The 10,682-nt window shown below is 44.3% G+C and overlaps 1 non-coding gene across 1 annotated transcript; it reads right to left on the reverse strand.

The window, feature by feature from the left end:
* Positions 1-1,354: 1,354 nt before the first annotated feature.
* On the reverse strand, positions 1,355-1,492 carry LOC119920542. The gene has a single exon (XR_005448280.1). It is a non-coding gene; the product is annotated as a small nucleolar RNA SNORA7 (small nucleolar RNA).
* Positions 1,493-10,682: the final 9,190 nt, after the last annotated feature.

Below are 10,682 nucleotides of genomic sequence, written 5' to 3' on the forward strand. Positions count from 1 at the left end.
CCCAGACTGAGCCCCTTCCTTCCTCTCCCCCTCGTCCCCCTCTCCATCCCCCCATCTTACCTCCTTCCCTTCCCCACAGCACCTGTATATATGTATATATGTTTGTACATATTTATTACTCTATTTATTTTACTTGTACATATCTATTCTATTTATTTTATTTTGTTAGTATGTTTGGTTTTGTTCTCTGTCTCCCCCTTCTAGACTGTGAGCCCACTGTTGGGTAGGGACTGTCTCTATATGTTGCCAACTTGTACTTCCCAAACGCTTAGTACAGTGCTCTGCACACAGTAAGCGCTCAATAAATACGATTGATTGATTAACTGTGGTTGTCTCTCAAGATTCAGTTCTGGGTCTCCTTCTATTCTCCATCTATACCCACTCCCTTGGAGAATTCATTCACTCTCATGTGCCTGGCACATAGTAGGTGCTTAACAAATACCATTATTATTATTATTATTATGGCTTCAACTACCACCTCTGTGCAGAGGATTCCCAAATCTACATCTCCTGCCTGATCTCTCTCCCTCTCTGCAGTCTCATTTTTCCTCCTGCCTTCAAGACATCTCTACTTGGATATTATGCTGTCACCTCAAACTTAACATGTCTGAAGCAGAACTCCTTATCCTCCCACCCAAACCCCGTCCTTCCCCTGAATTGCCCATCCCTGTAAACGGCACCACCACATCCTTCCTGTCTCACAAGCCTGTAACCTTGGCATTATCCTTGACTTCTCTCTCTCATTCAACCCTCATATTCAATCCACCACTAAATCCTGTTTGTTGGACCTTCACAACATTGCTAAAATCTGCCCTTTCCTCTCCATCCAAACTGCTACCTAGTTAATCCAAGCACTTTTCCTGTTCCACCTTGATTACTGTATCAGTCTCCTTGCTGACCTCCCTTCATCCTGCCTCTCCCCACTCCAATCCATAAATCACTCTGCTGCTCAGATCATTTTTCTACAAAAATGTTCAGGCCATGTTTCCCCACTTCTCAAGTAACTCCAGTGGTTGCCCATCCACCTCCGCATCAAACAGAAACTCCTCACCACTGGCTTTAAAGCACCCAGTCACCTTGCCCCCTCTTACTTCACCTCACTATTTTTCTACTACAACCCAGCCCACACACTTGACTCCTCTAATGCTAATCTTCTCTTGTCTTAAGTTTTCTCCAATCCATAGCAACACCATGGACACATCTCTCCCAGAACATCCCACCTCCACCTGCAATCATTCTGGTAGTGTATCCATAGAGTTTTCTTGGTAAAACTTGCCTCTTTCTGTGCAGTAAACGTCAGTCTCCGCCCTCGACTCTCTCCCATGCCTCTGCTGCCCAGTGCAGGTGAGTTTTGACTTGTAGCAGATTGCCTTCCACTCGCTAGCCACTGCCTGAGCTAGCAATGGAATGGGTAGGCCTCTGCTTGCCTCTCCCTCCCGTAGTCGAGACTGGTAGAGTACTGGAAACTGTCCAGGTGCAATTCTGAGAGGGGCCTAACCTTCTCACTGTACCTCAGTCTTATCTATCTCATAGCCAACCTCTCACCCACTTCCTGTTCCTGGCCTGGAACACCCTCCCTCTTCATATTCAACAGATAATTACTATCCCCACCTTTAAAGCTTTATTGAAGGCACATCTCCAAGAGGACTTCCCTGATTAAGCTCTCTTTTCCTTCAACTCCCTTCCGTGTCACCTTGATTTGCTCCCTTTATTCATCCCCACTCCTAGACCCACAGAAATTATGTACATAGCTTAATTTAATTTATTTACATTAATGTCTGTCTCCCATTCTAAACTGTACACTCATTGTGGGCTGGGAATGTGACTGTTATTGTTGTACTGTACCCTCTCAAGCACTTAGTACAGTGCTCTGCACACAGTAAGCGTCCAGTAAATAGGATTGACTGACTGACTCAATAAATACCGATTGATTAGAAAGAAGCAGCATGGGCCTGGGAGTCAGAGGACTTGATTTCCAATTCTGGCTCTGCCAAATGCTTGCTGTATAACCTTGGGAAAGTCACTTTATTTCTGTGTGCCTCAATTTTCCTGTTCTTCCTCCTCTTTAGACTGTGAGTCTCTGTGAGACAGAGACTGAATCCAACCTAATTAACTTTTACCTACCCCAGAGCTTAGAACAGTGTTGACACATAGTAAGCGCTTAACTAATACTATAAAAAAATAGGATGAGTCCCCTACACCCTTTTCCTCAAAGTTACATTCTTTTACTCAACTTTCTTTATTGCCTAGTAGTCTAGTTATATTCCTACTTATCTGGTCCTGCAGTGACTCCAGCTTCATCATAGACAGAGAGAAAATTGAGGATGGTGTCTAACCTGATTAGCTTGTATCTACCTCGGTGCTTAGTACACTGCCTAGCACAGAGTAAGTGTTTAACAAATACCTTTGAAAAAAATAGTTGGCAACGTCATCTGGGTGAGAGATGGTGGGGGACAGGAATTAAAGAGAGAGTTAAAAATCAGAAGCAGTTGGTACAGGCAATGGGCAAAGGAGTCAATAAGGGGGAAATATTGTTTCTGGGTAGAAATGAGGGAAGTGTTAAAGCGGGTGAGGATGGGTTTGAGAGGGACAAAATCAGCCTTGTGTCTGGATTTCTGCCAGCAGCGCTCTGCAGCATGACCACCTGATTGGAGGAAGCAAACAGTGGAGGTGATCCAGGGCTGTGAGTTGGTGGTACAAATGACCATTATAATTGCTACTTGCAGACCCTGAGTCCCCAAAACACTCTCCATGGGACTGGGAAATTGGCAATGTTGACAGTGGCAGCAGTTTCAGTAAAGTGGCTATTCATTTAGTTTTATACCAGACAGTCCAGTTTTCAGCAGTCTGTCCCCTGCTGAAAACAGATATGGTACCATTACGTCCAGTATTTTATTTTTAAATGCCAAGCCTCCTTCCTCAGTTTCTGCTATCAAGTTCCGTGGCTGGACAGTGGTACCTGTGTTCAGAGGGATCTGAGTGGGGAATGAGATGGCTCTGGAGCAAGTTGGGGGACAAGAGGTCCCTCCCCCCCCCACACACACACTAGAGAATATCTAGATTCAGGTGGGCTGTGCAAAATGACGCATATGGCATCACATATCATGCTGCATGCCTGGATATAATATATGTGAGGTCGTGTGCGTCTCGGTGTCTGCTATTTGCATGGGCCACCAATGGCCACCCTAGTTTGCTTCAGTGCCTAGGGTTGAACGTTCTTTTCCGGGGAAGTGGTAGCGAGAACTTCTAGAAGAGGAAGTCGTGACATTTATGGCCTGCTGAGTGGCTAAGTAGTTAGTATTTAGTGGCTGCTATGAATTCCCTTCTAGGACTCCTACCCCTATCAGCTCCCATTTTCCCTATAGCACTGAAGCAACAGTTCCAAGTCACCACCACCATCTCACCTCATCTAGTGTGGGTAGGTAATGCTGGGCAGGATTGACACAGTTTGGGAGAAGTGTCAAACATGGGGGAACCCAGGATAACAGCTGTCCCAGGTCTTGTACCACCCTCTAGCCAGCCTCTAGAAGCAGTATGGCCTAGTGGAAAAAACAGGGGCCTGGGAGTCAGAGGACTTGGCTCTAATTCCAGTTCTAATCCTGGCTTGACCAAGTGTTGCCCGCTCTGTGACCTTGGGCAAGTCGCTTAACTCCTTTCTCCCTCAGTTTCCTCAGCTGTAAAATGGACACTCAATACCTGGTCTCCCTCCTGCTTACCCTGGGAACCCCATGTGGGACAGGGACTGTGCCAGACCTGATTCTTCAGCATCATCATCATCAATGGTATTGAAAGTTTACTATGTGCAGAACACTGTACTAAGTGCTCGGGAGAGTAGAGTACAACAAAATTGGCAGACACATTCCCTGCTGTCAACAAGCTTCTATTTCAGGGCTTAAATATTATTATTATTATTATTATTCAGAATATCTGGTTCTGACTGTTAGTTTCAACCCTCTGTAGGGGTATAAGGGAGGAAGACAGAGGAACAGAAAGGAGAGGGGCATTTTGCAACAGATACTCAATCAGAAAAGATTCAGGACACTGAGAGGGGCATGGTGGGAGGTACAAAAAGTAGCACCAATGAGAAATATATTGCTCTCTGTGCTGACCCAGATCCTAGGTCTGTATTTTTGTTCCCTCTTCTTACCACTATGGAGAAAAGCCTTCTGTTGACTTTAAAGCTGCTGAAGTACTTGTCACCTACTGGTTCAGGCTTTGATGGCACAGGAACCATGGGGCTTAAATGGGTAGGACCCTTTATCCTGTTTTAGATACGTCCTGAAAGAAGGAATTTCTTTTACATTGCACGTGACAAATATTAAATGGAGGAATGGTCTAAGAGAACTCTGTACGATATTCAGTTCTAAAATGAAGCACATATAGTGTTAAAATCTGCTTATTGATGTGGAAAATATATTTCACAAACTGCCTTTTATTCATTAGTGACAACTATAAAGTGTGTATTCAATCTCTTGAGGACTGCAGTATTTTCATTGCCTAAAAATTGCAAAAGCAATTGGTATTTTTCCTTCTACAAGCATTCCTCTCAATCAAGAAAAAAGTCACCTGTGTTCAATAATGCTCAGAGAAATTATTATGCATATAATGTGCCAGCAGAAAGAATGGAAGCAATCAGATATAAGCCAGCTGCATAGATCTCCTTGAAAGCACTGAATATAGCAAATGAATGCTAGTAATTATAATTCCATAGCTTTCTGATAGGTTCTGTTTAAATTTCATGAAATAAAACTAAATGAGCAAATCGAATATTCAAACATCTGAATTTCACAAGTGGCAAAGATCATATTTATGGAAGGAAAGAAAACATTTTAGCTTTGACTGAACCCAGGTATACTGGTATTCCTTGTAAAAGGTTTATCTCTTATTTGGGACACTAACCGTTTATAGTTTTTGTCACACATTCAGGGTAGAGTACAAGGATGTTTAGACAAGCCACTCTATTCCTTGGTAGCATGAAAATAAATCTGAGAGATAAAATTTTTTTAAAAGTCTCCCCTAAATGCTAACATAGAATTTGGGGAATAAAACAGTGGTAAAATAATATCAAGGATAGGTCTCACTTAAAACGATGATTCCTGTTTATCATTTACAACACAGTGTGTCTGTTTATTGTATTGTACTCTCCCAAGTGCTTAGTACAGTGCTCTACCCATAGTATGTGCTCATTAAATGAGATTGAATTACTTAGATTTGTTTTCAGAAGCAGTGGGTGGATCTGATATCACTGCTGCCTAAAATTCCAGTCTTTGGGGGCCATGGAAAGCGGTTGAAGCTATTGATTTCCTTTTCCAGCTGCTCTGAGCAGGGCATGATTACCACATGGGTTAACAAGGCTTAAGCCCTGGGCCCTGGGTTCAAGGGGGCCTGTAGTGACTCAGGAACACTATCATCACCAACTGTTAATGTATGACTATAAGGAGGTCTCATTAAAGCAATACCATGGGTGATGCTACCACTGCACATGCTTCCACCATAATCTTCCTCCTCCCACCTTCATTTCTCATCTTTCCTCCCTCTGCTCCGCCCCCAACAGTTTTACTCCTGCTACTATCTCCCACTCTGCGTGGCTCATGTGAGAAGCAGAATGGCTTAATGGAAAGAGCCTGGGCTTGGGAGTCAGAGGTTGTGGGTTCTAATCCCGGCTCTGCCACTTGTCAGATGTGTGACTTTGGGCAAGTCACTTAATTTCTCAGTGCCTCAGTTACCTCATCTGGAAAATGGGGATTAAGACTGTGAGCTCCACATGGGACAACCTGATAACTTTGTATCTACCCCAGCACTTAGAACAGTGCTTGGCACATAGTAAGCACTTAATAAATGCCATCGTTGTCATCATCATCCCAAAGAGCCTACAGGGGGCATCTCCCAGGTTCCAGCTCCTGAGGGTGCCTGGACTGCTAACACCACAGCTCAGTGTATCCCTAAGGGCACCCCCTCCTGAAGCTGTCTGGGCTGCTGCTGCTATTAAAGTACCTGGGAGGGTGGGTGGGGGAGATATATATATATACATATATACATACATATTTGTGTGTGTGTGTGTGTGTGTGTGTGTGTGTGTGTGTGTGTGCCGAAAAGTTTTGGAGCTAGGGAGAGCTGTGGTCTGGCTGATTTGAAGGGAGAAGGCATTACAGTCTGGGTGGAGAGGTACATCACAGTGTGATGATGCAATCATGCCACACTCTGTGTGACCACACCACAGTGTGTGCAATGTCACATATGCGTCAAGGATCTCAAGGGGCCTTCATGAGACCCTCAACTTCCAGGCCAAAACATTTTCAGATCTGGCTAGGAGCCAGAATAAGACCTAAAGCTATTATTGTTATGGTAATTGTTAAGCATTTACTATGTGTCAAGCACTGTTCTAAGTGCTAGGGTAGATACCCCATATTTCTCTTGGCTCTCCTTCTCATAATGCTCCCTCTAAAAATGTTGCGTTCCGGTGAAGTGCCTGGATTTGCCTTATTATAAAGCTGACCATGTTTTCTGTGATATTGTAAGGGAATTGAAGAGGATGGGCCTTTATTAGCTTTCTTTTTAGACATTTTAAATTTATTAAGGCCTTTATTGTCATAATGATGTTTCATAATAAGTGGGCCACTCAGACTACACAGAGATGAGGAAAATGAGGTTGTTACTAGCCATGCCACCCCTATTCAACATGTTATTCTAAATGTGTGTGTATGTGCGCATACAAACATAAAATATGAGGGCTTTATGTACCCTAAATTTTCTGATATGGACTCATTAAAGTCAAGCCTCCTTTTCCTGATGTATGCATAAATAGGGAGCTTTGAATGTGTACAAAAGTGCCCACTTGGGTGTGTGTGTGACATCATTCCTGGTTCTGGTACTGCAGTGTTGCACAGGGAGAGAATTGTCAGGTGCAGATATTTCCTGCCAGAGTGGGAATTAGGTAGGTGGAAACACACAGTCACGAAATGACACCCTGGCTTCCCCAATTTACACTTTTCCTCCCCTGACACAACTTGCAAACTCCCTCCCCAAATCCCAGATCTAGTCTGTTCTACTTAGAGGCCCTGAGGCAACCTCTCAGTCCACTGGCCAGGCCCCGCCAGCAAATCCACTCTCCACTGGCTCTGGTTGCTCGGCTTGGGGAGATGAGGGAAATGCCAGTGGAGAGCTGAAGGTGCTGCAGTAGGAGCGTGGCTCAGTGGAAAGATCCCAGGCTTTGGAGTCAGAGGTCCCGGCTCTGCCAATTGTCTGCTGTGTGACTTTGGGCAAGTCACTTCACTTCTCTGGGCCTCAGTTCCTTCATCTGTGAAATGGGGATTAAGACTGTGAGCCCCCGTGGGACAACCTGATCACCTTGTAACCTCCCCACCACTTAGAACAGTGCTTTGCACATAGTAAGTGCTTAATAAATGCTATCATTATTATTATTATTAGGGGAATCAGGAAGAGCTCCGGATCCTTGGTGGAGGAGGCGTGGAAAGTCCTGGATATTCCAGAGGAGCATTTTCCTTCCTTTCCCTCCTCCTTTCTTTCTCCCTCTCTCCCTCTCTCCTGCCGTTGCCCAGTGACATCATACTTAGTGTGATGTAATGATGTCGCAGACATCACATGAGGGGCCCTAGAAAACCACATATCCTGGAACCTGCATAAGGCTTAATTCAGCCCAGAAGGCAAGAACTGCATCCTTGCAAAACCTTGTGTTAAGGAAAACTTGTGTTGTCCTCATTGAGTCTGATTAGTGTACAACCATTTCACACTGTATTTGAATATAGGCTCAACTTGTCACAAGAACATTCTCTAGCTCTCTAATAGCCTTCTTGCCCAAACACTAAGTGTTTTAGGCTAGAACTGGAAGCTCACTGTGGGCAGGGAACATGTCTACCAACTCTATTATATTGTACTCTCCCAAGGGCTTTGTACGATGCTCTGCACACAGTAAGCACTCAATCAATATGATCGACTGATTGTTTTACAGAAGTGAGTGTACCTGTAACAGACATGGGAGGCAGCATAGCCTAGTGGAAAGAGCACAGGACTGGAAGGCGGGAGAGCTGGGTTCTAGACCCAGCTTCACCAGCTTTCTGGGTGACTTTAGGCAATAATTAATAATGATTATGTAACTTATTAAATGCTTGCTGTGTGCCAAGCACTGTTCTAAGCACTGGGGTAAATACAAGTTAATCAGGTTGGACACAGTCCCTGTCCCACATGAGTCTCACATTCTTAATCCCTATTTTACAGATGAGGTAACTGAGGCTCAAGGTCACACAGCAGACGTGTGTGGCAGGGGCAGGATTAGAACCCAGGACCTTCTGACTCCCAGGCTCGTGCTCTACCTACTAAGCAAGTCACTTCTCTGTGCCTTAGTTTTCTCATCTACAAAATGGGGAAAAAGCACTTGTTCACTCTCTCTTTAAGCTTGTGAGCCCCTTGTAGAACCTGGACTGTATCCAATTAGAGTATGTTGTACCCACACAAACTTTTAGCACATAGCACTTAGTAAATATCATCATTATATATGGAATCCAGAAGGCAGAAAACATCACCTCAATGACATGTTATTTTCTATATTCTTTTAAATTAATTTCATATTTTGGGGGAGTTTTTTTTTTTAGCCACTAGCCATAAATGAAACTTGTTTTTTAATCCAATTCATTCTTGGATGTAGCGCTAGAATTATCTTAACAAGAAAAGCTCAGCTACTGTTATTTGCCACACTACATTTTCTAAAAATTCTTTCCTTAGAATTTTCAAATATGAAAATAATCCTTATCAAACTGCTAAGCCTAGAAGGAGGTCATACTTTTATTTGATAACTATTTTGCAAAAATTAGGAAAATAACAAGAATTCCTGCCTCCAAATGGTTTATAATTCATTCTGCAAGTGCAAAGCTTTAGCTTTCATTTTGTTCCTGCTATGAAAGTTACACTTTTCAGTCCGTTCCATAAACTATCAAATCAGATGAGGTCAAAAACTGGGGTGGAACCCTAGTATTTTAGGCTACTTATTTTGTCAGTTGTCACCTGAAGGGTTTTAGCAAACCAGTGAGTGGCTGGAGGTTGTCACTGATCCATGACCAAAGATGTCTTGCATTTATCTGGGGCAATCTATGCCCCACCTTTTTACATGAAAAATTCATGACTCGACTGCTTGGGTACTAGTTCCAAGTTTCAAGGTCTGCAAAGCTAAAATCATGTCCAACCTATCCCAAAGTAGTAATTGCACTGGGCTTGCTAGTAAGATACCACCAACCCCAAAAAGGAATAATATAATTCTATATCTTTTGTTCCTCCAAATAAATGTCATTTCAATAGCATAAGTCCACCACCTCCTCCAGACTGAAGAAGCAATAAAGCAGTTTCAATGTGCTATAACAGAGGACTATGGTGAGATAGGAGAAGATATACCAATCTTCTGGGGAACAATCAGAAGAAAAATTGATCTAATTTAAGTCTTTTCAGCCTTACCCACTCACAACAGTAGAGCACTGTACGTATCTTACTATATCATTAGGGCATTTTCTCTCCCAATCAATCAATTGAGTGCTTACCATGTGCAGAGAACTGTCCTAAGCGCTTGGGAGGGTTCTATTCCCTTGACCCCCATGCCCATCACCTTCAACAGCTGTTCCGGACATCCCTCCTCAGGCCCCCTGTTCCTCCCCTATCCCTCACCTCCAATGATCTAGCCACCTACTTCATTAGGAAAATTAACACCATCAGGTCTAAGCTCCCCACAATCACCCTTCCCCCTCCTCCATCCCCCCTCCTCTCGACCCCCTCTTCTACTTTCCTATCCTTTCCAGCAGTATTTTCAGAGGGGATCTCCTCCCTCCTCTCAGGCGCCACCCTCTCCGCATGCGCTTCAAACCCCATTTCCTCCCACTTTATAAAAACTCTTACCCCTTCCCTCCTCCCCTACTTAACTTTCATCTTCAACTGCTCACTCTCCAACAGCTTCTTCCCCGCTGCCTTCAAACATGCCCACATCTCCCCCATCCTAAAAAAACCCTCCCTTGATGCCACAGCCCCCTCCAGTTATTGCCCCATCTTCCTCCTACCCTTCCTTTCCAAACTCCTGGAGTGAGTCGCCTACACTCGCTGCCCCAAATTCCTCTCCAACTCTCTCCTGGACCCCCTCCAATCTGGCTTCCGTCCCTTCCACTCCAGTGAAACCTCCCTCTCAACGGTCACCAATGACCTCCTTCTTGCCAAATCCAACGGCTCCTACTCCATCTTAATCCTCCTCCACCTCTCAGCTGCCTTTGACACTGTCTACCATCCCCTTCTCCTTAACACATTAACCAACCTTGGCTTCACTGACTCCATTCTCTCCTGCTTCTTCTCTTATCTCTCTGGCTGTTCTCAGTCTCCTTCGCAGGCTACTCCTCCCCTTCCTATCTCTAACTGTAGGGGTTCCTCAAAGGTTGTTCTTGGTTCCCTTCTGTTCTCCATCTATACTCACTCCCTTGGTGAACTCATTCACTCCCACGGCTTCAACTATCATCTCCATGCAGATGATACCCAAATCTATATCTCCTTCTCTGTTCTGCCTCCCTCCCTTCAGGCTCGCATCTCCTCCTGCCTTCAGGACATCTCTACTTGGATGTCCTCCTGCTACCTAAAACTCAACATGTCCAAGACAGAGCTCCTTATCTTCCCTCCTAAACCCTGTCCTTTCCCTGACT

The sequence above is a fragment of the Tachyglossus aculeatus genome, chromosome X1, assembly GCF_015852505.1.
Source record: "Tachyglossus aculeatus isolate mTacAcu1 chromosome X1, mTacAcu1.pri, whole genome shotgun sequence".
NCBI lineage: Eukaryota > Metazoa > Chordata > Mammalia > Monotremata > Tachyglossidae > Tachyglossus > Tachyglossus aculeatus.